Source organism: Schistocerca nitens, chromosome 1 (genome assembly GCF_023898315.1).
Source record: "Schistocerca nitens isolate TAMUIC-IGC-003100 chromosome 1, iqSchNite1.1, whole genome shotgun sequence".
In the NCBI taxonomy this organism is placed as follows: domain Eukaryota; kingdom Metazoa; phylum Arthropoda; class Insecta; order Orthoptera; family Acrididae; genus Schistocerca; species Schistocerca nitens.
Genome location: NC_064614.1, coordinates 417,800,326 through 417,827,036, shown reverse-complemented (window position 1 = coordinate 417,827,036; position 26,711 = coordinate 417,800,326). Strand labels below are relative to the sequence as shown.

General features: G+C 42.8%; 1 long non-coding RNA gene across 1 annotated transcript in view; it reads right to left on the bottom strand.

Moving 5' to 3' along the window:
• LOC126235884 (uncharacterized) overlaps window positions 1–26,711 on the bottom strand; it is a 271,044-nt gene that overhangs the window by 42,124 nt on the left and 202,209 nt on the right. The window lies entirely within an intron of this gene.

The window sequence follows — 26,711 nt, the reverse complement described above, 5'->3', positions numbered from 1 at the left end:
AAGGAGGCGGTTTTTCAGAAAAGAGGAATTTGTGACTATTCGGAGATTACGTCTGTATGTGAGTGTGTGCTTGTTTCTCAAAGATATGCTGAGGTGTACTGTTAATAGATTTTTCCAATACATGGTTTATGATATCTGACTGAGAAATCTAGAGGTTATTCTACCATTAAATTTTATCTGACTACTATCTGTACGAACTCTACATAAGAACGCCTGACAAATCACAAAATGAGATAAGATTGTGAAGTTAGACATTCTGTTTAAAAAGGAACGTACTGCTTTGTAAGCTATCAAAAATGTAACCCGAAGAAGGAATAAAATATCTTAAACGGATCATAGTAAAAATAAATTTTCAAATGGTTCAAATGGCTCTGAGGACTATGGGACTTAACATCTGAGGTCATGAGTCCCCTAGACTTAGAACTACTTAAACCTAACTAACCTAAGTACATCACACACATCCATGCCCAAGGCAGGATTCGAACCTGCGACCGTAGCAGCTGCTCGGTTACGGATTGAGCGCCTAGAACCGCTCGGCCACCGAGGCCGGCAATAAATTTTCGTAAGCAGTTATGGTACGTTTTTGTTGCTTTTACAAATTAGGTAATCGTATCACATTTCCCTGGGACAATTACACTACTTTGTAAGCTGCTGTTCGTTTTTCGCAGTTTCCTCCTTCCAGCGTACCACCTGAATACGAGTATGTAGTATATTTCTCCTCCTGCAGATACCGCTCACCTTTGTTGTCTTCATTAACTTCTGACCACGCATAAGAATCACAGTAGCAAAATGAGTGTTTGTTCTATTTTGTTGATACAGTCAGCATGAAACTCGAAGTGTTGTCTAATAATTAGCCATTACAAGTCATTCAGCATTAAGTCGTAATCTCGTTCGAATTTGATCGAGATTTCTGTTTTCCTAGGGCGTTCCCATGTAACCTGGAACCCTGGTCACAGAAGAGCACCACCTGTTGCTTCCACGATCACGTCCTCTCAGAATTTTGAAATTTTTCAGTGGTGCCAATATGATATCTACAAAGATTGTCTTCCAGTAAGAGAAAAGGTGAAAATCACAGAACGTTAGTAAATGCCATTGTGCCGAGGAAAAACGAAGTGCCGGCCGTTGTGGCCGAGCGGTTCTAGGCGCTACAGTCTGGAACCGCGCGACCGCTACGGTCGCAGGTTCGAATCCTGCCTCGGGCATGGATGTGTGTGTTGTCCTTAGGTTAGTTAGGTTTCAGTAGTTCTAAGTTCTAGGGGACCGATGACCTCAGTAGTTAAGTCCCATACTGCTCAGACCCAAAGACGAAGTACATGTAGGAGTGGACACGGTCCCCAAGGATAGATGCATGTCTGTGTTGATCCAGTGTGCCTTCCAGAATGACGTGATCACACAGGAAATTCCACGAAAACATTCCACAGACCATAACAATCCGTCTTCCGGGATGGACCCTTCTGACGAAGAGTGTTTTCTTTCAGATGTTTCACGCCGTACACGGCAGAGGCCATCTGTCCGATGGAGTACAGAACGTGATTCATCTGAAAAGGCCATCTGTCGCCAATGCACGTCCAGTTGCGGTATCGGCGTGCAAATTTCAGCCTTCATCACCGATGAACAGCAGTCAGTATTAGTGCATGAAACAGGCGCCTGCTGCAGCCTGCGCAGCAACGTTCGTTGAACGGTCATTCAGGAGACACTGTTGGTAGCCCCTTAGTCATATGGGCGGTCAGTTGGTTAAGCGCTGCACGTCTATTCGCGCATTCACATATCCGCAGCCGTCTTTCACTCCTGTCATCTATGGCACCGGGCCAATTTTGAATAGCGCCATTTTGCCATGCACAGTATCATTTAATCATTCTGGCCCGAAAGTCAATGATCATGCCTTTCTGGACGTCACATAAATCGTTCCGTTTCCACATTACGACAACCACTGCATTTTTTTCTGCGTCCCCTCCCCTCCTGCCTCCCCCCCCTCCCACAATGACGTGCTTTATATACTCTCCACTAACACTGCTTTCACATGCGGTATGTGAGTGGTTATTGCTCGTTGACTTCGAACACAGGCGGTGGTCACATTATCGTGAAGTTGCTGAAACTACCACCAAACAATTTCTTCTTCGTCCCTCGACATAAATAAAGCTGCCATCACCGCATTCTTCTAAACAACGGGGCCATACACGACACTAAGGAAGGGGAGGCACACAACAACCAGTCGTAATGTGATCAGACATAATGATATTTCTACACTCTGAGAAGCTCATATGCAGAAACCAGCACGGTTTTAGGAAACAGCGGTCATGCGAGACGCAGTTGGCCCTCTTTGTGTAGGATATACAACAGGCTCTAGATACCGGCTCCCAGGTTGATGCCATATTTCTCGACTTTCGTAAGGCGTTCGACTCAGTTCCTGACTGTCGCTTGCTCCAAAAAGCGCGCGCTTACGGTCTATACGATGACATATGCGGCTGGGTAGAAAGTTTTCTAAAAGACAGAGAGCAGTATGTCGTCCTTAATGGGGTGACTTCAACAGAAACAAGCGTAACTTCAGGTGTGCCCCAGGGCAGCGTAATAAGTCCGCTGCTTCTTACGATTTACATAAACGATCTGGCTGATGGTGTTGACAGCGGCATTAGTCTGTTTACCGATGATGCTGTAGTCTACAGGAAAGTAGTATCACACGAAAGTTGTGAACAAATCATTGCTGATTTGCAGAAAAAAATGAGTGGTGTAATGACTGGCAGTTCTGTCAATATTAGTAAGTGTAACCTGCTGCGTATAACAAGGCGAAAATCCCCATTAATGTACGAGTACAAAATAAACGATCAGTCTTTGGAAGCGGAAATATCAGTCAAGTATCTGGGTGTGACTGTTCCAAATGATCTCAAATGGAATGATCAGATTACACAAGTAACGGGCAAGGCGAATTCTAGATTGCCGTTTATTGATACAATCCTGAAGCGATGCAGTCCTTCAACAAAGGAAATTGCTTACAATACGTTAGTTCGTCCAGTATTAGAGTATTGTTCGTCTGTATGGGACCCTTACCAGTTGGGTCTCATTCAAGAGATTGAGAAGGTCCAAAGAAGAGCGGCAAGATTCGTGACTGGTACATTTAACCACCGGGAGAGCTTTACAAATCTCATAGAAAGTTTGGAGTGGAACACACTTGCAGATAGACGACGCGCTAAACGGAAGGGGCTGCTCATTACATTCCTAAATCCGATCTTCACCGAGGATGTAGAGCAAATATTATCACCACCAACTTTCAAATCGTTCAATGATTACCATTCAAAGACAAGGGAAATTAGAGCTCATACTGAGGCGTTCAGACAGTCGTTTTTCCCTCGTGCGATCCGCGAGTGGTACAGAGGGGAGGGGGGTGGGAATATGACTTTGGCGCGAATTGTGTCCTCCGCCACACACCGCTTGGTGGCTAGCGGAGTATATATGTAAATGTAAATGTAGATCAGTTTTTATTAGTCTCGCATATATAGATTTCGGCTATAAATGGCTATTTATAGCTGAAATCTAGATATGTAAGAATAATAAAAACTAATGTGATTGCGACTGACTGCAGGCCTCAGTAAGATCGAATGGTGACATGTACTGCAGCGAGTTTGTTGGATTGTAACTCAAATGTACTGAAGATGATTACTTATAGTCGAAATGTAGATATGCAAGAATAATAAAACTTATGGGATTGCGACTGATTGCTGTTTGCCTCTCCTTCCTTATAGTCTACGGTCGTTGTGCTTAACAGTTCCTTATGGAATCCAAGTTGGTTAACACGCGACGCTGTTGCCTTTTGTGTTCCTCAATTAGTGTACGAGTTAACTTCTAGCTTAATATCCACGGACATATTAGAAATATAAAACGAGGAAAATACGGGTCCCTTTTGTATCCATTTATTGCTCAAACCGGCTTTGGGTTACATCGTTTAGAGGCTATAGTCGCGTGTGTCTGAGTGCTGATTTCGTAAACAGAAAGCTAGCTCACGACATAAATACCAGTACGACATTAAGAGATTCACGTTTCTTATCCTTGATTCTGACGTCGTTATATTATGTTCGGTAAAGGCTGTTCTATGGTATCTTCTGTAGGGAGTATTTGTTGTAAATGAATGACATTTTTATATCCCAAAGTAGTCCGCCCCCGGTAGCTGAATGGTCAGCGTGAAGGACTGTCAGTCCTCTGGGTCCGGGTTCGATTGCCGGCTGGGTCGGGGAATTTTCTCCGCCCACGGAATGGGTGTTTTGCTGTCCTCATCATCATCCTCATCGACTACAGGTCGCCGAAGTGGCGTCAAATTGAAAGACCGGCACCCGGCGTACGGCCTACCTGACGGGGGGCCCTAGCCATATGATTAAATAACAATGAATCCCAAAGTAATTTTCAAAAGAAGCAAGCCTGCACCAGTAAGCGCTGCGCCACGCTTTTACGGACAGTTAATAAGGTAACAAAGTCGTGTGTTGCGCAGAACAAAAAGTAGAAGATAACGCGTAGAGCACCACATGTATGCTAAGCTTTCTGCAGTGTGTCAGAACAGGAGTAAAGAAGCCGAGCAAAAATGAGATAGAAGTCTTTATTCATTGAAATAAACAAGGACAAAATGTTGTGGAACTTAACAAAAACTGCATAGAGATTTTGGAAAAAGTGACGTACATATCACATTCAAAACTAGTCACAAATCATAGCGATACAAGGGAGACAATCCATCCTCGGTAATTCTGAACTTCGTTAGTCAAAGAGCAAATTACCACGAATCTTAGGAACTGACGTTACAAGAGACTAAAATGCGTCTTGTTCATGGTTCAAAACGGCTCTGAGCACTATGGGACTTAACATCTATGGTCATCAGTCCCCTAGAACTTAGAACTACTTAAACCTAACTAACCTAAGGACAGCACACAACACCCAGGCATCACGAGGCAGAGAATCGAACCCGGGAACCCGGGCGTGGGAAGCGAGAACGCTACCGCACGACCACGAGATGCGGACCTTGTTCATGGAATGTACAGAGTGGCCATTAATAAACTTTCGCTCTTTGAGCCAGTGTAGGCAATGTACCGTATTGGTACCCAACTTTATAGGAATGATAATCAGGCTGCCCGCTCCACGATTTGCGTTGTGAATACTGTTAGTGCCATAATTTGTCGTTAGGCACCTGTACTGGTACGGCGACTTGAATGGAACTCTGAATCCAAGAACGAAGGACATGCAGCGTGAACGGGACACATTGCTGTGATCTGCTTAGCCAACATATGGCCCCTGCTCTACGGGAGGATTGGACTCAACTGTTCAGATGCGTGACGGAGCTCGTAAGGTCACTCTTATACCGCATAATTCATTTGGAGAAAACGGAATCATTGGCCGATCATTCCAAACTGCATGGCCACTAAGATCATCAGCTTTGTGCCCGCGTGATTTCTGGATGTGGAGTTATCTGAAGGACACTGTTTATCAATGGGACACTAACACACGTTGGAGGTTGAAAATTAGCACAGCCAGAGGGTTAGTCAACATCCCACCTGAGGTTTCTTGGGTAGCAGTAGAGCAACCTCTAGTGCGGTTCTGGGTTCTCGTGGATGCAGATGGTCGTCACACTGAGCAATGTTTGTAACCTGGAAAGTAAACGTGGTACGCAATTAACAAATGTTCGTATGAAAACGAAAATGTGTTTCCTTCACTGGTTTATTCGCTATTTCTCTTCCATGTTTCTTTACAAATGTTTCCTAAAAGTTTCATAGTCCTACGATCATTCGTTTCTCACGGGCCCCTCTCAAGCACCGAAAGTTTAATTACATGGGGCGTTCAGTAAGTAATGAAACACATTGTTTATGAAAGCATGTCGGTTTTTTTTTCAGGATTGCGATACACCATACTATTCTCTTTTGGCTACAAAACCCTATTTTTCAACATAATCTCTGTTCAATGAGACTGCCTTACCCCACTTTACTGGGGAGGGGGGGCTATATGCCTGTATGATACTATTCTACTGGTCCTTGTCGGAGCGAGCGTCTTGCTAGCCCAATAATCTCTCCATCCATGTATCGATTCCCGCGGAGTGCTTCGTTCATTGAGCCAAACAGTTGAAAGCCGGAAGGTGCCAGGCCCGGTCTCTAGGATGGATGAGGAAGAACAATCCAATGAAGTTTTGCCAGCCCCTCTCGGGTACGCAGATTTGTTTGAGGCCTTGCATTGTCACAGAGAAGTTCGTTTGCGTTTCTGTGGCGACAAACAAGCTGAATTTATTTCTTCAGTGAAACAGAATAACCCCTTCAGAGTCCCAGAAGACCGTCGGAGGAGAGGTGATATGGCGCCACTCCATGGATTGCCGTTTTGTTTGCGGTTAGAAGAGATGAATCCACTTTTCATAGCCTTTGACGATGTTTGACAAAAAATAACCATAATCAGCTTCGTAAGGCGCAACTCCGCAAAGATGGTTGTGCTGTGCCACACTTTAGATACCACTAACGCCAACTTGGTACTATGTTTCAATCGTAGGAGATATACTGTATGAACAAGCTTTAATACGTAGGTGAAAAGCAACGTCGGCCAATGTAGCTTACTCTCGTAATACTACAATCAGTTTTCCTGACAAGATGTTGCCGACACTCAACGACGTAATCGGTGTGAGTTGAAATAATCGTATGTGCTAACGTAACGACGTCACTTAAGATTTTTATATTCAGCTTCTCACGCTATAAATTACAAAACCACTCACTACGATTTCACTATGTACCAAAGGATGGACACAAAAACACTTTTCGTGGTATAACGGACTCAGTGATAGCTATCTGGATAACAATTACAACAACGCATCTGACTATCAGGGTTTACTAGGATCGGAAGATGAACTACCACCGAAACTAGTATCAATCACAAGAAAAATATTAAATGCGAGAGTCTATGGCGATTAAGAATGACATATATGTTTTACCAACAACAGCAACCTATATTGGAGAATACGTTCACAAGGCAACGATTTTATACTGTTTATGTCTCGTTTTCAATCAACGATAACCTCTATAAGTAGCACCTTGCTACAAAAATATCCTTGACTGTATTGAAATTTTGTCATAATAAAATTATTCCGTAAATCTCAACCCTTCAGAATTACATGGACTAGCTTTTCATTTATAATTAATCACTTTTCCTTAACATGCAAACATGCTTTCCTGCCTAAAGATTAATTATCTTTAAAAAAAAAATGGCTCTGAGCGCTATGGGACTTAACATCTGAGGTCATCAGTCCCCTAGAAGTTAGAACTAATTAAACCTAACTAACCTAAGGACATCACACACATCCATGCCCGAGGCAGTATTCGAACCTGCGACCGTAGCGGTCGCGCGTTTCCAGACTGAAGCGCCTAGAACCGCTCGGCCACAGAGGCCGGCAATTATCTTTCTTTTCGTTTCAAGTCGTTCACTGAAAAATACTATTCCTATTCTTTGATTTCTTTGACTTTGCTTCTACCAATATTCCAGTCTTTTACGTTATTGGCCTTTGGATTTGCTGTATTCCGAAAACATATATTCCAGATATTAGTCTGCTTTCAAATAAGACTTAGATTATTTTTTCTTGTAACTGTTTGGCGACAAAAGAGAACTTGGGTACTGACTTCTTCAGTTTAAAACTGTTTTCTTTATTTCCTTCAATTAAATCAACTTCACATCAGCGTTTTATTTACGGGTGCTGGTTCACTATTCAAAACCCACCAAGCGGAAAAAAGCTAAGTGTCACCGCAACTTTTCAGCTATCTGAAGTTCAAATAATCACACAGAGCTCAAACACTTCAGGCGTTGACTTCCGCGACCAGTTAATATCTAAAATTCTAAACACAGCACTCGATGATCTCTTTCAGGAAGAACTAGTGTGTTCTCTTTTGAATGGATCTTGATTTGTTGTTTCAATACAAACACAAAAATACAATGCAACACTACCATCCCGCCGTGCGGTCCAAGGACCTGGTGATACATGCACCTATAGATCTGGATTTTTCCTGTAGCCATTCCTACTTAGACGTTTTGCACTTTCTGTCAATCTCATATTTAGTTGTCTGTATTCCCTACATTAAGGCACTTTTATATTTTCTCCTTTTATCAATTAAATTCATTACCTCCTGTGGTATGAAAGGATTTCTGCTAGGCTTTGTCTTTTTACCTATATGAGCCTCTGCTGTTTTCACTGTTTTATCTCTGAAAGGTATCCATGAATCTTCTACCATATGTGCTCCTTTCTCCTGTTTCAGTCAATCGTTTCCTAATGCTCCATTTGAAACTCTTTGCAACCTCTAGTTATTTCAACTTATCAGGGCCCCATATCCTTAATTTCGTATCTTTTTGCAATTTCTTCAGTTTTAGTCTACAGTTCATAACCGATAAATTGGGTCAGAGTCCACATCAGCCCCTGGAAACGTCGCATAGTTTAAATCTGGTTCTGAAATATCTGTTTTACCATTATGTAATCAAACTGAAACATTCCAGTGTCTCCAGGTCTCTTATATATATATATATATATATATATATATATATATATATATATATATATATATATAATTGTTTTTCATTCACTCTGATTACAAGTAAAATTGGTCATCACTTTTTTCATGATTCTTAAACAAAATGTCAGCGGTGATTAAATTATGCTCTGTGCAAAATTCTATCAGCTAGCTTCCTCTTTCATTTCTTTCGCCCAATCCATATTTACCTACTATTTTTCTTTCTCTTCTTTTTTCCTACTATCGAACTACAGTCGCCCTCCACAATTAAATTTTTCTCTCCTTTAACCATTCGGTTAATTTCTTATAGCTCCTCCTACATTCTCACAATTTCTTCACTATAGTTGGCATATGAAATTTGTGTGGTTGGTGTTGGTTTCGTGTCTATCTTGGCTACAACAGTGGGTTCACTATGCTGTTCATAAACTTAATTCAGAAGATAAATCAGTCAGTTGTTTCCTCAAACAATCTCAAAATCATAATTTTACATATTTAACTTTTACATATAAAAATTTTAAACACATACAAGGGATTTTCTTTTTTATCATTTTCCTGACTTATAAATCTTATATGAACAGATTTCTGTTTCTTTGGCGTCCGTTAATGAAGCGTAGCCGTGTTGCTAAAATCTTGGTATAAGAAGCAAAAAAATGTGTATTGCATTTCCAGTGCACTATACTACACTGCATGCTACTTTCAAAATATTCATTTAAGTTTTCACTCTCTGTTGGCATTTTTATAACGTTAGTGTCCTGAGCATTCGCTATACGTACACGAGATGAAAGTGAAACGACCAAGTGATGGTATCTTTGTTGTCTGGAAACTCAATGTATACATTTCTCCCCACGGGTGTTGGTGCACGCGTAACGATGGATTTACAGAGCCAGCATTTCAATTGAGTGGTGACACTGATGTTCAGTTGCATTAAGATCCTAGCATCTGGAAGCAATGAAAATTCTGTGAAGTCTGGGACTTACTCTTACAGCTATTCGCAGGCGTTTCTAGCGGCATGGCATCATACTTTCTGTCGCTGTACGTTCCCACCCTCCCGAGGGAACATAATCATTTTGTACTGGAGAGACTGGATTCGTAACAAAATCGGTCTAGAATTAGCGAATCAGCGGTCCTAGAGAACGCCACAAAGACCTTTATCGGCACATCTAGTGAATTTGTTCTCCGATGTTGAGATGCCGATGTTGATCATGCCGGTAGAAGAAAACTTAATTCAAAGCACAACGTGCCATTGACCCAGACGAGCAAATTCATGGCCTTTCCGTCGATACGCCGTCGTTTGCTTCGGCGTAGGTACTACATGTATGTTCGGGAAAGCCATACGTACCTATCTTTGCTAAAGTATTTTATTTAGACGCTGGTATGTTCCCTTGAACTCGTCGGCTTGTACGCTTATGCGCGAAGCTATGACGGTGATTGTTTCTGACATTATTCCCTGGTTTTTAATAGCGCAAGTCGTTAGGTAAAAAGTTATAAATGGAAGACAAAACCCCGTAGTCTGCGTAACTTTACAGCGTAATAGACTCAAAACAGTTCTACGGACAGAAGCTGTACCTTCATCTGATGCTATCTTTCAACGCTTTCTCTAGTAGTTTATATGTTTTGGCGTGAGAACATTTCTAGCCTTTCCACATTTAAATGAAAATTACGTATCTTAAGTTTCGTCTTTATAATTGCCGACAACCTCAGAAATGAAATTCAAAGATATCAGTCACTGCTCGTGGGAGCATTTAGTATTGAAAACTGAAAAACACTTCGTTGTAAGGCCTTTCGAATACTTTTCATCCCGCAATATTAACACATTTCGCAGTGTATCACTTTTAAAACACTGTGCGCCCTTTATCTAGCTAGCAATGTCTTAAACATCACTGGACAGCGGAATTCTTTCCCTTTTCTTCCTATATTTTATTACTATAAGGAAATAGTTATTGATATCTTGAATCTTCTTATTTCAATATTAATTTTATAAAGACTAATAAAAGCTTGTCTCATGAAATATGCTAATTGTTCAGTGGTTACAAGATGACATTCACACACTGCGATGCTTAACGTTCATCTCTGTCATGAACGGCACATGTAATTACGCAGTCAACCAGAAGTGTCTTCACAATGATACTCGGACAGAGGCACGCGAGCCATCCGCTAATTAATGCACTGAGCAAGTACTACACCACTTGTCCCGTAAGCCGAAGATCGTCCCGTTCTGCTAAAGTGATTGTTCGTTTCCTTTACCAGCAACAATAATAAAACGCTTAAAATTTTCCAGCCACCTGATACACGTACTCCTCACAACATATCTGCCCTGTATCTGATAGATTCAGCAGCTAATCAGTCTGATTCTATAGAAATTTTTGAGCCTTCTTTGCAGCGACTCAATTTCAGTCGTAAGCAATCCGTGCTGTAAACGGTTACGTAATTCGGCAACACTGAGCAATTAATCCGGAGAGAGCCACGCCCAAACGGAACGCTGGCGCGGTAGCGCCTCCCTTGCTTCCGAAAACGAGATGTTTATGCAACAGGGCGCGTTTCTGGGAACGCGTGGGCGTGTCCTGCCGTGGGAGTTCCCGAGAGACAGGTGGCAGGTGTCGGCCCCACGCCGATCCTATCTGTCCCCAGAGACAATAGATGTTTATCACGGCCACCAAGGGTGCTCGAGCCCTGTCAAACACGATACATCTAATTAAAGTCAGGTTCACCACCGTTCGGAAGCAGTCGTGTTTGTTTTATCGAAGGCCACTTGTTTTTCCAAGTACCGACTGCATTCTCGGAACGGGAACTTATACCGTTATTCTTTCGAAGCAAATTTTTTTAGTGGACTCATAAATGTCACTGCATGCTTTTGTGATTGACGTCAAAAAGCCATTAACGTCTTACAGATACGAGGGGCGTTCAAAATGGTTCAAATGGCTCTAAGCACTATGGGACTTAACATCTGTCATCAGTCCCCTAGACTTAGAACTACTTACAGGGTGTTTCAAAAATGACCGGTATATTTGAAACAGCAATAAAAACGAAACGAGCAGCGATAGAAATACACCGTTTGTTGCAATATGCTTGGGACAACAGTACATTTTCAGGCGGACAAACTTTCGAAATTACAGTAGTTACAATTTTCAACAACAGATGGCGCTGCAAGTGATGTGAACGATATAGAAGACAACGCAGTGTGTGAGTGCGCCATTCTGTACGTCGTCTTTCTGCTGTAAGCGTGTGCTGTTCACAACGTGCAAGTGTGCTGTAGACAACATGGTTTATTCCTTAGAACAGAGGATTTTTCTGGTGTTGGAATTCCACCGCCTAGAACACAGTGTTGTTGCAACAAGACGAAGTTTTCAAAGGAGGTTTAATGTAACCAAAGGACCGAAAAGCGATACAATAAAGGATCTGTTTGAAAAATTTCGACGGACTGGGAACGTGACGGATGAACGTGCTGGAAAGGTAGGGCGACCGCGTACGGCAACCACAGAGGGCAACGCGCAGCTAGTGCAGCAGGTGATCCAACAGCGGCCTCGGGTTTCCGTTCGCCGTGTTGCAGCTGCGGTCCAAATGACGCCAACGTCCACGTATCGTCTCATGCGCCAGAGTGTACACCTCTATCCATACAAAATTCAAACGCGGTAACCCCTCAGCGCCGCTACCATTGCTGCACGAGAGACATTCGCTAACGATATAGTGCACAGGATTGATGACGGCGATATGCATGTGGGCAGCATTTGGTTTACTGACGAAGCTTATTTTTACCTGGACGGCTTCGTCAATAAACAGAACTGGCGCATATGGGGAACCGAAAAGCCCCATGTTGCAGTCCCATCGTCCCTGCATCCTCAAAAAGTACTGGTCTGGGCCGCCATTTCTTCCAAAGGAATCATTGGCCCATTTTTCAGATCCGAAACGATTACTGCAGCACGCTATCTGGACATTCTTCGTGAATTTGTGGCGGTACAAACTGCCTTAGACGACACTGCGAACACCTCGTGGTTTATGCAAGATGGTGCCCGGCCACATCGCACGGCCGACGTCTTTAATTTCCTGAATGAATATTTCGATGATCGTGTGATTGCTTTGGGCTATCCGAAACATACAGGAGGCGGCGTGGATTGGCCTCCCTATTCGCCAGTCATGAACCCCTGTGACTTCTTTCTGTGGGGACACTTGAAAGACCGGGTGTACCGCCAGAATCCAGAAACAATTGAACAGCTGAAGCAGTACATCTCATCTGCGTGTGAAGCCATTCCGCCAGACACGTTGTCAAAGGTTTCGGGTAATTTCATTCAGAGACTACGCCATATTATTGCTACGCATGGTGGATATGTGGAAAATATCGTACTATAGAGTTTCCCAGACCGCAGCGCCATCTGTTGTTGAAAATTGTAACTACTGTAATTTCGAAAGTTTGTCTGCCTGAAAATGTACTGTTGTCCCAAGCATATTGCAACAAACGGTGTATTTCTATCGCTGCTCGTTTAGTTTTTATTGCCGTTTCAAATATACCGGTCATTTTTGAAACACCCTGTAAATGTAACTAGCTTAAGGACTTCACACACATCCATGCCCGAGGCAGGATTCGAACCTGCGATCGTAGCAGCAGCGCGGTTCCGGACTCAAGCGCCTAGAACCGCTCTGTCACAACGGTCGGCGAGGGGCGTTCGATAAGAAGTACTACACCACATTTATTTTTCTGAAAGAAGGTTGGTTTTATTGAGGACTCCAATTCGCTATATTGTTCTCCACTATTGTGGCTACAAGACCTTATCTCCTTTCAATGCGACGGTATTACGCCACCTCACTGGAAGCGGCTGTACGCCCACATATACCACTCTACTGGTCGACGTCGCAGTCAACGTCTTGCTGCATCAATAACCTCGCCATCATCCACGCACTGCTTCCCGCGGAAACAGATGGAAATCAGGAGGTGCGAGATCCGGACTATAGCGTGGATGAGGAAGAACAGTCCATCGAAATTTTGTGAGTTCCTCTCGGACGCGCAGACTTGTGTGGAGCCTTCCATTGTATCGGAGAAGGAGAAATTCGTTTGCATTTTTGTTGGCGACGAACACGATGAAGTCGTTTCTCCAGTTTCCTGAGGGTAGCACAACAGACTTCAGAGTTGACAGTTGCACTACGAGGGAGGACGTCAAACAGAGTAGCACTTCAGAGTCCAAGAAGACTGTCGCAATGGCTTTGCTGGCTGAGAGTGCGGCTTTGAACTTCTTCTTCAGAAGAGAGATGGTGTGGCACTACTTCATGGACTGTCTTTTTGTTTCCCGTTCGAAGTGATGAACCCGTGTTTCGTCGCCTGAGACGATGCTCGAGGCCATCAGCCTCGTAACGCGCAAGCAATTCCGCACACATGGTCCTTCGTCGCTCTCTATATGGCCTTCTGTTAGGCAGCAAGGGATCCAGCGGGCGCACACCTGTGTGTCAGCACTACCAACAGAGACGTCCAGTTCTGCAGAGAATCATTTGCTTGAGAGCCGTCGATCACATCGATTGAGTGTCCGCACGTTGCCGGAGTCATCTATGAATGTCGGCGATGCTCTGGTTCTCCTCCAAAAGGAAATGAATGACAGCTCTCTGCTTGGAACGCACCTCCGTTGCTGACGCCATTTTGAAGGCTACGTATAGCGCCGCCACCTATCGGAACTTCGTGAAACTATAGGGTCTGAAGCAGAAATATTCCAGAACGACCTACAAAAAAAAAACCGCAATTTTTCAATCAAAGTTGGCCGGAAAAAAGAAATGTATTGCATCACTTATTGAACAGACCTAGTAAATAATTTTCCAAAGCGTTTCTAATCAACCAGTCACCTTTTCTTTCCTTCTGATTTCACCTTTGCCAAAGCAGTCAGTAAACCTGTTGTAATCGACGTGTGTCCAAGTGATGTAAGTCAGAAGATTAAGTGACGATATTCCCATCACGTTCATTTAAGAGGCAGTGACAACACGAGTTTCCTTATCGATCAGCATATTCATTCATTGTTTACATTCATTTCCTCAAAAACTCAAAATCAAATTAACTTTTACCATAGTGGTAAAAATTGAGTAACAAATACAAGAAAAGAACTACAGTCACAACCTGTCGATCCTTCACGGTTCTTATGAGAAAAAAATAATTTCCAGACTAAAATGCACGAGAAAGAACAGTTCATACTTATTACTCCAGAAAATTTAAGGGAATAATAAGAGTATCAAAAACGAAGTGTTCTCAGATAGAGATACAGCTACAAGAGACTTCACATGTATCGAAAATTAGACTGTTTGTTAAAAACTGTGAAAGACTTTTAGTGAAAATCTACTACGTTTCGAACAAACCTTTTTGTGTAATTTCTCTAACTACGCTTTCGTTTTACTGTTGACTACATACTTGTAGCAGAGATGCTGGTTGCTACATCGGTTTGGACAGGCTTTATCTCTTCAGATCATTTACATTTCAACACAAATGAGCAACTCAGCGGCACATTCAGGAAAATCACCAACAAAACTTTCCAGTTCTTCAAACAATCTCACAATATCCCTTGTCGATAGTGTTTGATGCCAAAGACATGAACTTGTCTACATCCTTTGCACTTACTTTCGGGTCGAAGGAGCGGTCACGTGATGAGAAAAACTGACATAAATGGGTAAGTCTGAAACAAGGTTAACCCCACATTTGAACTCCAAACCTATTGTTGAATTACTTTATTAACGTTCATTACCGCCCAAGCGTATCAACATGGAGAAACCACTGGTAAAACTAATATTTTGCTTTAAAGGATCAAATGTGGCTCTTATTAAATACCATTTCCTTGGTGCAAGCTAGTTGGAAGCTGCGAAACATGTATTACTTTTTCATTGGCTTCGCCTCAGTGAGTCACGCATAAAACGCCGTATTTAAGGATGATATAAGTTGGAGTTCCGGAACGCCATCAAATCGTGAATCTATACTGGGTAGTGACGTGTAAATATCACTGTACATCAGCGCGGGGTCAGCCGAAGGTTAACGGACAGGCACAACAGCAAGGTGAATACAAAAGTCTACGTTGTCTCTACGGCTTTAAGGTTGGCAATAACGCCGACTAGGCAGCAAAACCGTAGGCAGCAGCGACTATGGGAGTGTACCGTCCAAATTCTTCGTCAGCATTGAAACAAGCAGTCAAGCAGATTCCCCATCAGGTTATAGGTACACTGAGGTGGCAAAAGTCATAGGTTACCACCTAATATCGTGACGGATGTCCTTTTGCCCGGCGAAGTGCAGCAACCCAACATGGCATGGACTGAACAACGTGTTGGAAGCCCCTGCAGTAATATTCAGGAATGCTGTCTCTACAGCCGTCCTTAAGTGCGGAAGTGTTGCCGGTGCAGGATTCTGTGCACGAACTGACCTCTAGATTATGTCCCACAAATGTTCAATGGGATTGATGTCGGGTGATGTTAGTGGCCAAAGCTTTCGCCCGAACTGTCCAGAAATCAGTAGCGAACAATTGTGGACCAGTGAAATGGCATAAACTCAAAATTCCGTCGTTGTTTGGGAACTTAAAGTCCATGAATGGTTGCAGTTGGTCTCGAAATAGCTGAACATAATTGTTTCCAGTCAATGATCGATTCAGATGGAACAGGTGACCCAGTAAACACACCCCACACCATTATGGAGTCACCACTAGCTTGTTGACAGCCTGGGTCCATGGTTTCTTGGGGTCTGCGCCACACTCGAACCCTACCATCAGTCCTTACCAGCTGAAATAGGGACTCATCTGACCAGGCCACGGTTTTAGTCGTCTAGGCTCCAACTGATATAGTCACGAGCCCAGAAGAGGCACTGCAGGCGATGTCGTTCTGTTAACAAAGGCACTGGCGGCAGTCGTCTGCTGCCCTAGCCCACCCAATAACACCAAATTTCGCCGCACTGTCCTAACGGAACGTTCGTCGTGCGACCCACACGGATTTCTGCAGTTATTTCATGCAGAGTTGCTTGTGTGTTTGCTCTGACGACTCTACGCAAACGCTGCTGCTCTCGGTCGTTAAGTGAAGGCCGTCCGCCCTCGCATTGTCCTTCGTGTGAGGTAATGCCTGAAATTTGGTATTCTCGTCACACTTTTGACACTGTGGATATCGGAATACTGAATTTCCTGACGATTTCCGAAATGGAATGCCCATTGCGTCTAGCTCCAATTACCATTCCGGGTCCACAGTCTGTTAAATCCTATCGTGAGCCATAATCACGTCGGTAACCTTTTCACATGAATCACCTGAGTACATGTGACAGCTCCGCCAATGCACTGCCCTTTCATACCCAGTGTACGCGATACTGCCACCATCTGTATATGTGCATATCTCTATCCCATAACTTTCGTCACCTCAGTGTATTATCGTCTTGAAGTATGACCCTTACCTTTTTACCTAAAGCCGTGGTGTAACGAAAACAAACTTATTTTACTCGGTTGTAAGTAAAACGGTTAGTATATGTTCATTATTACGCTCTCAGAGATGAACATAAGCACGAAAAGCAGACTCGAAGCTGACAACTCGTCTGAAGACGATGTTGAGCGCCGTGTTACTCGTGTTGGTCATTGTCAAGTATCTGGTGAAATAATTACTGCAGCGTAAACTTAAACACGGCTGAGTGAAATGATCTCCTGTGATGGTTTACCATCACTCGCCGCAGGCCTGTTCTTTCGGTTATGCTTGCGTGACCGAAGGAACTTTCCATCGTATTTCTGAATAACACATGCACTGCAATATTGTATTTATCCGCCGATCCCGGGCAAGAGACTTTTAATTAAAATGTCTCCCCTGTACAGGAGTATACATAACGGATGTACGAGTACAGCTTGTAGACACTTGGTTGACGACATATGGGAGTTTGAGTCTGGCCGTGAGTCGTGCTCGGATAGTTAAATGGAAAAGCGACCGCTCACGATAGGTGGGAAATCCGGGTTCGAGTCCCGATTTGACAAATTTTTCATTCCATATACAGCCTATGGTCGTCCATATTCGCAACTGCGAATACGTTTAATGTATGTAATGATTCGTTTATGGTAGTCTGGAAGCCCGTACTTCTGCTTGTAATTTCACTTGTTTTTCATACGAAGTAAAAATTGAATGCTTGAAAATGACAAACAAACGTATTTAGACCGATATAAAAGGTGCAAAAGGGCATTCTCAGCCGTGCAAAAAGGCTTCGATTGGTACGCGGGGGCCAGTTAATCGATATAATTTCGCCGGCCGTGGTGGCCGTGCGCTTCTAGGCGCTCCAGTCCGGAGCCGCGCTGCTGCTACGGTCGCAGGTTCGAATCCTGCCTCGGGCATGGATGTGTTTGATGTCCTCAGGTTAGTTAGGGTTAATTAGTTCTAAGTTCTAGGGGACTGATGACCACAGCAGTTGAGTCCCATAGTGCTCAGAGCCATTTGAACCATTTTTGATATAATTTCGTCAAAATGAGACCGTTTCGACGTCAGCGAACTGTATGGTACTAGCCATAACACGTGTCTATTTTTAAGAGCTGTAAATAAATAGTTGCCACTATTAAAGTTCCAACCCTTGTAATAACAGTCATCAACGTTTTTTAATCACGTGGTTTTTATTTCAGAAATCGGATTTAGTCACAGCCTCTGCACTGCTGTGCCCTGATTGTCACGTTGTTAATACACATTGTGAAAATATGTGAGGCAGCTTCCTGTTCCGTAGGGAAGCACGCGTGTGGAACACGGTTAAAAAGTGCCGAGAAATAGGTTGTCCTTAATGTTTGTCATAAATTTAGAGAGATAATCGGCTTTGAAGTTTTCCGAGCGACTATATAATATACAGCTGATAATCACCTGCACATGTGTATAGAGCGAAATCGGTAACAAAGTAAACTCTTAACTTACTGCAGTACATGTCGCTGGTTCAATTATCGGCTGCGTTAATTTTTTTCCCTTTCAATTTGAAATACCTACATCTCGCAATCGTAAAATTCATCATTATTTTTTATCAATAATGCACGTATTTAATTACATATTGCACGCAAAATTCCTGCTTTCATGTGAAATACAAATCACATTTCTCGATATTTTATGAAAGACTGTTAATAAAGGTTGCTTAAATTAAGAAAACATAACAGTTTAATTTTTTAAGGCATAAATGAAAAACTAAATACTCTTTATTTGCACTATGTCCATTGCTTTATAGCACAGATCTAGATACATGTCGTAGAAACATGAAAAACAACCATCTTCACAGCATAGAGCACACCATAAAAATGCTACATTTTTACGTTTGCCACTGTACCATTACAATATGGACCCAACAGAATTGATCTGGAGCCGAGTTGAGGAATTTGGCCAGAGAAATAACAGGACTGTTAAGCTTCCAGGCGTACTGGAACTAACGCACGCAGCTTCATGACATGCCACTGTCGAGCTTTGGCAGGATATAGAATGACACGTCATTAACAGAAGAGGAGAAAATGCGGCGCCTGGGCGGGTTCGTGGATTCTGTTGTTTATCGACTAGTTATCAACGTAGCTGACGACAGATCCAGTGCTGAAATATATTTCTCGGATTCGAGTAAGGAAGGAGCTAAGAGCTTACCAGACGACTCACTGTAATTAATACCTTCAGTGGTTTCAGTATTCAGCAGCACGGTGATACCACTGCAATATGCTTTTGCATCGCACATAGCTCACTCAGAAAAATTATCCTGTGCTTAAGAATTTTCATCTCTCTTGTTTGTGATTAGAATAATACGTCAGGTGAGAACGAGAACATTTTATGCTTTCCGGCTGGTCACCTAAGAAGCGCGCGGTAATGCTGGATTTTTGTCGAATATTATTTGAGTCTCTTTGAAAATTAAATGACATTCTAAGCAATATTGTTTCTTTGCCTGTCTCTTTTTACGCCTGAACTTCTACTGTTCACATCATTGCAGGCTAGTTGGACCTCTGGTTGGCCAGTGCTGTCCAAGTTTAACGCACCCGTAAAGCTATTGTCCTGCAAATTATCGCTCAGTCTACGTGCGTGTAACACAACATAAAACGTGCAGACTCTACTGGTCACAACTTGGCTTCCGCTCCAAGCGAAACGAAATCCAATGAGATTCAAGCAAACGCGGAAGAATACATTGCGTAATGTTTACATCGGGTTTACTCTTATGATGAATGGGGTATGGTCCACCGCGACGCTCGAGTTCACAGTATGAACTAATAACACGTGAAGATGGGCGTATAAGAGACCGATACCGGTCTTGTTCTAAATAAAAGAAACTTAAAACTGTAGCGGTATTTTCAACCTCTGGCATAATGCTCAGCTGCAGATGTTCCTCCCTCAGAATTATTTGTGTTGATAGGGTAACAAAAATCAATTTTTTATGTACTTAACTGGAATTTATCCGTATTGAGATTCTTAGTTCTTGCCTGAACGCTATGCAGTTTCCATATAATAAGGAATTTTTTTGCTATTCAAAATGAATAAACTGAAAATTAGGAACTTAATTCAAATTTTGTGATAACGGCGGCAAATGAACACAAAGCTAGTTCCGTTTACTCTTAGACCAAAGTAAGCGAAGAAACGACGCCAGTAAACTACGTTAAGTCCCTTTTACACAAAAGACTGTTTAGTCTCTATTAACTGCCAAAGACAAGCGAGTCTTCTGCAACGCCCCTGATGTTTTATTAAAGTTTAGAGTGGTCATTTTCGTTTACATGTCACCGTCACAACTACATGTGTTTTGAGAGCCATCTGCTGTGCCCTTTGACACTGAACGGTGAAATTGAGGTTATGAGGCACATTCGTTTTTACAAAAAAATCGCAATATGGTAACAAAATACAGGAAGAATCAGTAACAGAGTTCATTAACGACCAAAGCAAAATTCATAGTTGGTGTTCGTGTCAAAAACCGTGTGCTAAATTCTCTACACTCCTGAGGCCTAAAAGATTGGGAAAAGTATCATCCAAACACTTCAGAACATATAAATTTATTTTCTCAAGAAAATAAATCCTTGTAAACAAATCAAACAATATCTAGAAGGCAGAAAATAGCGCCATTTTGCTCTATCCTCTGTATCTTGTTGTTTTGCTAAGTGCTAAATAACAGCGAAAATTACATTACTATCGAATAATTCCGACTTTTTCACTGCTGAAATAATTTTCATTAAAACCCGTTTCTCTTTTTACGTTCATATTTATGTATAAAGTTGGCTTTTTCCGTGTAAAATCACTGGACTCGCATTCGGGAGGACGACGGTTCAATCCCGTCTCTAGCCATCCTGATTTAGGTTTTCCGTGATTTCCCTAAATCGCTTCAGGCAAATGCCGGGATGATTCCTTTGAAAGGGCACGGCCTATTTCCTTCCCAATCCTTCCCTAACCCGAGCATGAGCTCCGTCTCTAATGACCTCGTTGTCGACGGGACGTTAAACACTAACCACCACCACCACCGTGTAAAATGCAAATACCATTTTACTTTTAGATATTTCATATCTATTGTAGACGAACACTAATAGGAAGAAAACCAGGACCAGGTGTAAGTTTTCAATGTATTACGAAAACAAAACAAACGAGACAATAACGATTAGGAGCAAGCTCAGCCAGAATAGGCTAACTTCGGACGTCAGCAGACGCCGCCATACACCCCTGTTTCTGCACATGCGCTGTGTGCTGCATACTCGGAAAGTTTAGATCTCTACACTTGGCACAATCTGTAGATCATTGACATCGTAGACACACTATCGTCGTGTTAACTGCTGATTTAGACATATGCAGGAAAGGCGAACGCACTTCGAGTAGTCTATTTTGACCAGAAAGTCGTTTGTGGAAAACCAGCTTTATGTACAGTCTCTATTGTCTCCGAAGACTTTTTCACTGCTGACAACATCAGTAACCTTAAACGTCCCCTTAGAAAAATTTATGAATTACTGTGCTGGTAAACCTCTTACGTTATTTGTTTTTCAAACAGCTGAGCAGAACTGAACGTACTCAGACATTTCTCTCTTTACTTATTCTGACCAGCACTAAACTGACACACAATACAGGGTTATTACAAATGATTGAAGCGATTTCACAGCTCTACAATAACTTTATTATTTGAGATATTTTCACAATGCTTTGCACACACATACAAAAACTCAAAAAGTTTTTTAGGCATTCACAAATGTTCGATATGTGCCCCTTTAGTGATTCGGCAGATAATCAAGTTCCTCCCACACTCAGCGCAGCATGTCCCCATCAATGAGTTCGGAAGCATCGTTGATACGAGCTCGCAGTTCTGGCACGTTTCTTGGTAGAGGAGGTTTAAACACTGAATCTTTCACATAACCCCACAGAAAGAAATCGCATGGGGTTAAGTCGGGAGAGCGTGGAGGCCATGACATGAATTGCTGATCATGATCTCCACCACGACCGATCCATCGGTTTTCCAATCTCCTGTTTAAGAAATGCCGAACATCATGATGGAAGTGCGGTGGAACACCATCCTGTTGAAAGATGAAGTCGGCGCCGTCGGTCTCCAGTTGTGGCGTGAGCCAATTTTCCAGCATGTCCAGATACACGTGTCCTGTAACGTTTTTTTCGCAGAAGAAAAAGGGGCCGTAAACTTTAAACCGTGAGATTGCACAAAACACGTTAATTTTGGTGAATTGCGAATTTGCTGCACGAATGCGTGAGGATTCTCTACCGCCCAGATTCGCACATTGTGTCTGTTCACTACACCATTAAGAAAAAATGTTGCTTCATCACTGAAAACAAGTTTCGCACTGAACGCATCCTCTTCTATGAGCTGTTGCAACCGCGCCGAAAATTCAAAGCGTTGGACTTTGTCATCGGGTGTCAGGGCTTGTAGCAATTGTAAATGGTAAGGTTTCTGCTTTAGCCTTTTCCGTAAGATTTTCCAAACCGTCGGCTGTGGTACGTTTAGCTCCCTGCTTGCTTTATTCGTCGACTTCCGCGGGCTACGGGTGAAACTTGCCCGCACGCGTTCAACCGTTTTTCCGCTCATTGCAGGCCGACCCGTTGATTTCCCCTTACAGAGGCATCCAGAAGCTTTAAACTGCGCATACCATCGCCGAATGGAGTTAGCAGTTGGTGGATCTTTGTAGAACTTCGTCCTGAAGTGTCGTTGCACTGTTATGGTTGACTGATGTGAGTGCATTTCAAGCACGACATACACTTTCTCGGCTCCTGTTGCCATTTTGTCTCACTGCGCTCTCGAGCGCTCTGGCGGCAGAAACCTGAAGTGCGGCTTCAGCCGAACAAAACTTTATGAGTTTTTCTACGTATCTGTAGTGTGTCGTGACCATATGTCAATGAATGGAGCTACAGTGAATTTATGAAATCGCTTCAATCATTTGTAATAGCCCTGTATTTTTAGCGCAACGCAATCTAACTTTCAATAATCTCTACAAAAGAATGGCCCTGACTAACAATAACCTATAACTTTCATGAATCACTTACCTCACAAAAATCTTCGTTACTCGAACTACTGCAATACAGCGAGCGCCAATACTGCCAGCTAAATAAAGGATTGTAACTACTGAAGGCACTAACTACTGATAGGCATAGTTAGCAAATGAGAGATTTTGATAAAGAACAAACAATGTATTTACCTTAATAGTGTTCAAAAGTCATAATATATATATTAGTTCATGACATCCAGTCTCACAAATTTACTCTCTTTGATGGACACACGTCCAAACATCCGCTCTCAAAACTCCGCCATCTCACTCCCCATATCCACCACTGCTGGCGGCTCACCTCCAACTGCGCAACGCTACGCGCTGTTCACATTCAACTGCCCAACACTAGAATAGCAAATTCCTACAATGCCAACCAGCCACAGACTGCACACAGCACAGCCAGTGATTTTCATACAGAGCGCTACGTGGCGTTACCAATATAAAAACCTAAACAGCCTACTTACAACCTAGCGGTCGTGGCATTGTAACTGTTCGGTATGCATGTGTTACTGCTAATAAACCATCTGCAACATTTAAACATGAACGCCCCTAGAAAGCGATTTAAAGTGTTATTTTTCCACAGTATCTGATGGTACACCGGGTAGAAGTTGACGGCAGTATAAGAGACAGAGAAAATTTTTTCTCATATGATTTTTTGCAAACAAATCACTCAAATGACTTTACACCTTTAAGACTGTATGATGTTATTTAAGTAAAAAACCTGACCCCAGAGGCGACATCGACGAAAGTCCTTCCCTCAGCACGAGAGCGGTCGATGGGAACTATGAACACAATTTTCAACCCAGAACAAAATTTCAAAAACTGCTTGAAACTGATGGCGTTGTCTAACATAGCGCGTAGGGATATTTAAAAAAATTGGTTTTATTAAAATGGCGGAAATCTGAAATAAAAGGCTATTTAGACAAAGAAGTGGTTATAATACAGTAGAATGCACCATAAATCAAGATTAAATCATGTCGGAAAAATGCTACGTTCTACAATAGAAGAAACACCGACTCACAGAGTACATAATGGTAAATGTAATTGTATGCATATTTCATGAGTTATAGTTCCCTCCAATTTGAAAAAAATGTTGTTTGAAAAAATAAACAAGCGTTTAAAGTTTCACATTGTGTTTTTTACCACTGAAACTGATTAAACTCCAACGAGTTGATACATTAATGACGAGCAAGTTCAACGTTTCGTCGTGTGGGAGGTCTCTTTAGACTGCACGAGCTGGTCGTAGGTTGTGTTCCAAAAATGAACAGTATAGAGACAGACGTGATGACAATTTCTGCAGAACCTGACCATCATTTTGCAGGACAGTGCTCAAGCACGTACAGTGCAAGCTGTTACTGATTTGTTTGACTGATGTGGCTGCTAAGTGCTATACCACCTACTACACTCCCCTGACTTACCGATAAGCCCTCGTGAGTTCAACTCGATTTGTAAACTGAAGGAAACACTTCACGGCATGCGCTTCAGGACTGCTACAAATTCCTCGGGCAATAGACCGCTCTGCTCGAACTGTCAACACAACTGGCAATGCTAACAAGGGAACCTCCCCATCGCACCCCCCTCAGATTTAGTTATAAGTTGGCCCAGTGGATAGGCCTTGAAAAACTGTACACAGATCAATCGAGAAAACAGGAAGAAGTGTGGAACTATAAAAAAATAAGCAAAATATACAAACTGAGTAGTCCACAAGCAAGATATGCAACATCAAGGACATTGTGACCTCACAAGCGCCGTGGTCCCGTGGTTAGCGTGAGGAGCTGGGGAACGAGAGGTCCCGGGTTCAAGTCTTCCCTCGAGTAAAAAATTTACTTCTTTTATTTTCGCAAAGTTATGATCTGTCCGTTCGTTCATTGACGTCTCTGTTCACTGTAATAAGTTTAGTGTCTGTGTTTTGCGACCGCACCGCAAAACCGTGCGACTAGTAGACGAAAGGACGTGCCTCTCCAATGGGAACCGAAAACATCTGATCGCAAGGTCATAGGTCAACCGAATCCTCCACAGGAAAACACGTCTGATATATTCTATACGACACTGGTGATGGCATGTGCGTCACATGACAGGAATATGTTGCTGACCCACCTAACTTGTACACTTGGCGAATGGGTAAAACAATTCTTCTACCTTGCCCGATTTAGATTTTCTTGTGGATGTAATACTCACTCCCAAAAAAGTGATGAAAACATAAGAATTTGTCACAGAAACTGCAACAAATGAATGCAACAGTTTCACAGTCGCACAGTTTTCCCTGTGCTCTGTCAAAACGTATGTTTTTCATACAACGTCCCCATACTACGACGCAGTTACCTCGCATCGGACGAACAGATAACAATTGTCTGAAAATAAAAAATTAAACTTTTCACTCGAGGGGAGACTTGAACCTAGGACCTCTCGTTCAACAGCTCCTCACGCTAACCACGAGACCACGACGCTCTGGGTTTCGATTTCTCGTAGATGTTCCCTATGTTGGGCATGCACTACTCAGTTTGTATATTTTGCTTATTTTTTTCATAGTTCCACGCAACTTCTTGCTGTTTTCTCGATTGATTTGTATTCAGTTTTTCAAGGCCTATCCACTGTGCCAACTTATACCTAAATCTGAGGGGGGTGCGATGGGGAGGTTCCCTTGTAAGAGTGTCCTACGACTTCCACATCTCTGGCAACAGGTTACACACAATGTTGGTGACTACTTTGAAGGTCAGTAAAACTTTGAAACACGTATCTATTTTGTACGAGCTGTAAATAAATAGTTGCCACTATTACAGTTCCAAACCTCGTACATTTGAATATCTTAAAGTTTCATTTAACGTAACTTAGTAATAATATATCTAAACATAAGTAGGACCTACTTCCAAGAGCGTAACAACACCACTGTACGTGTGCTATGGCTTCTGACCAATCATCGCGTTTGCGTTTGTTTGCATCAGGTTTATTCTTATGATGAACGGAGTAATGTGCAGGACGCGGTGTATTACCGGAGAGCGCTCTCACCTGTACTATGATTCCACCGCGGCGTTCGGGGTCACAGCACGTACCAACCACCTGACGATGGACGTATAACAGCCAGTTACCGGTCGTGTTCTACATGAAAGAACCTTGCAACTGTAGCGGTATGTTCAACATCTGATCTATCGACAGAGTTAGTCGAGTTTCAACCACAGGCGATGCTTCTCCAGATCAACGTGACGACCTAGTGAAGGTATGGGATAAGACCAGATAAAAGATAGGTCAACAGACGTGAAACGATATTGCAGTGCCTGTGTTGTGCAGAACTACGATGCAATGTTCCTTCGGACATATATGCATGTTGTCTCAACAACAGAGATAGTGCAGTATCGTATTTATTCACCGACACGAGGCATGTGACTTTCAATTAAAATGTCTCCCCTCTATAGGAAATACGCAATGGACGTACGAATTTGGGTTGTATACCACTTGGTTGACGACATATGGAAGTTTGGGTGTGGCCGTGAAGCGTGCTCGGATAGCCTAATAGTTAGGAGACCTCTCGCAATAAGCGGGAAATCCGGGTTCGAGTCCCGATCTGGTACAAATTTTCACTGTCGTTATTCCATGAAAATGAAATGTCGTGTGGTAAGGGCCACCCGCCGGGTAAACCTGAGCGCCTTGTGCAAGTCTTTTGATGTCACCCCACTTTGGCGACTTGCGCGTCGATGAGGATGAAATGACGATGATGATGAAGACGACACAAACATCCAGTCCCTGAGCGGATACAATCTCCAACCCAGCCGGGAATCGAACCCGGGCCCCCTATCAT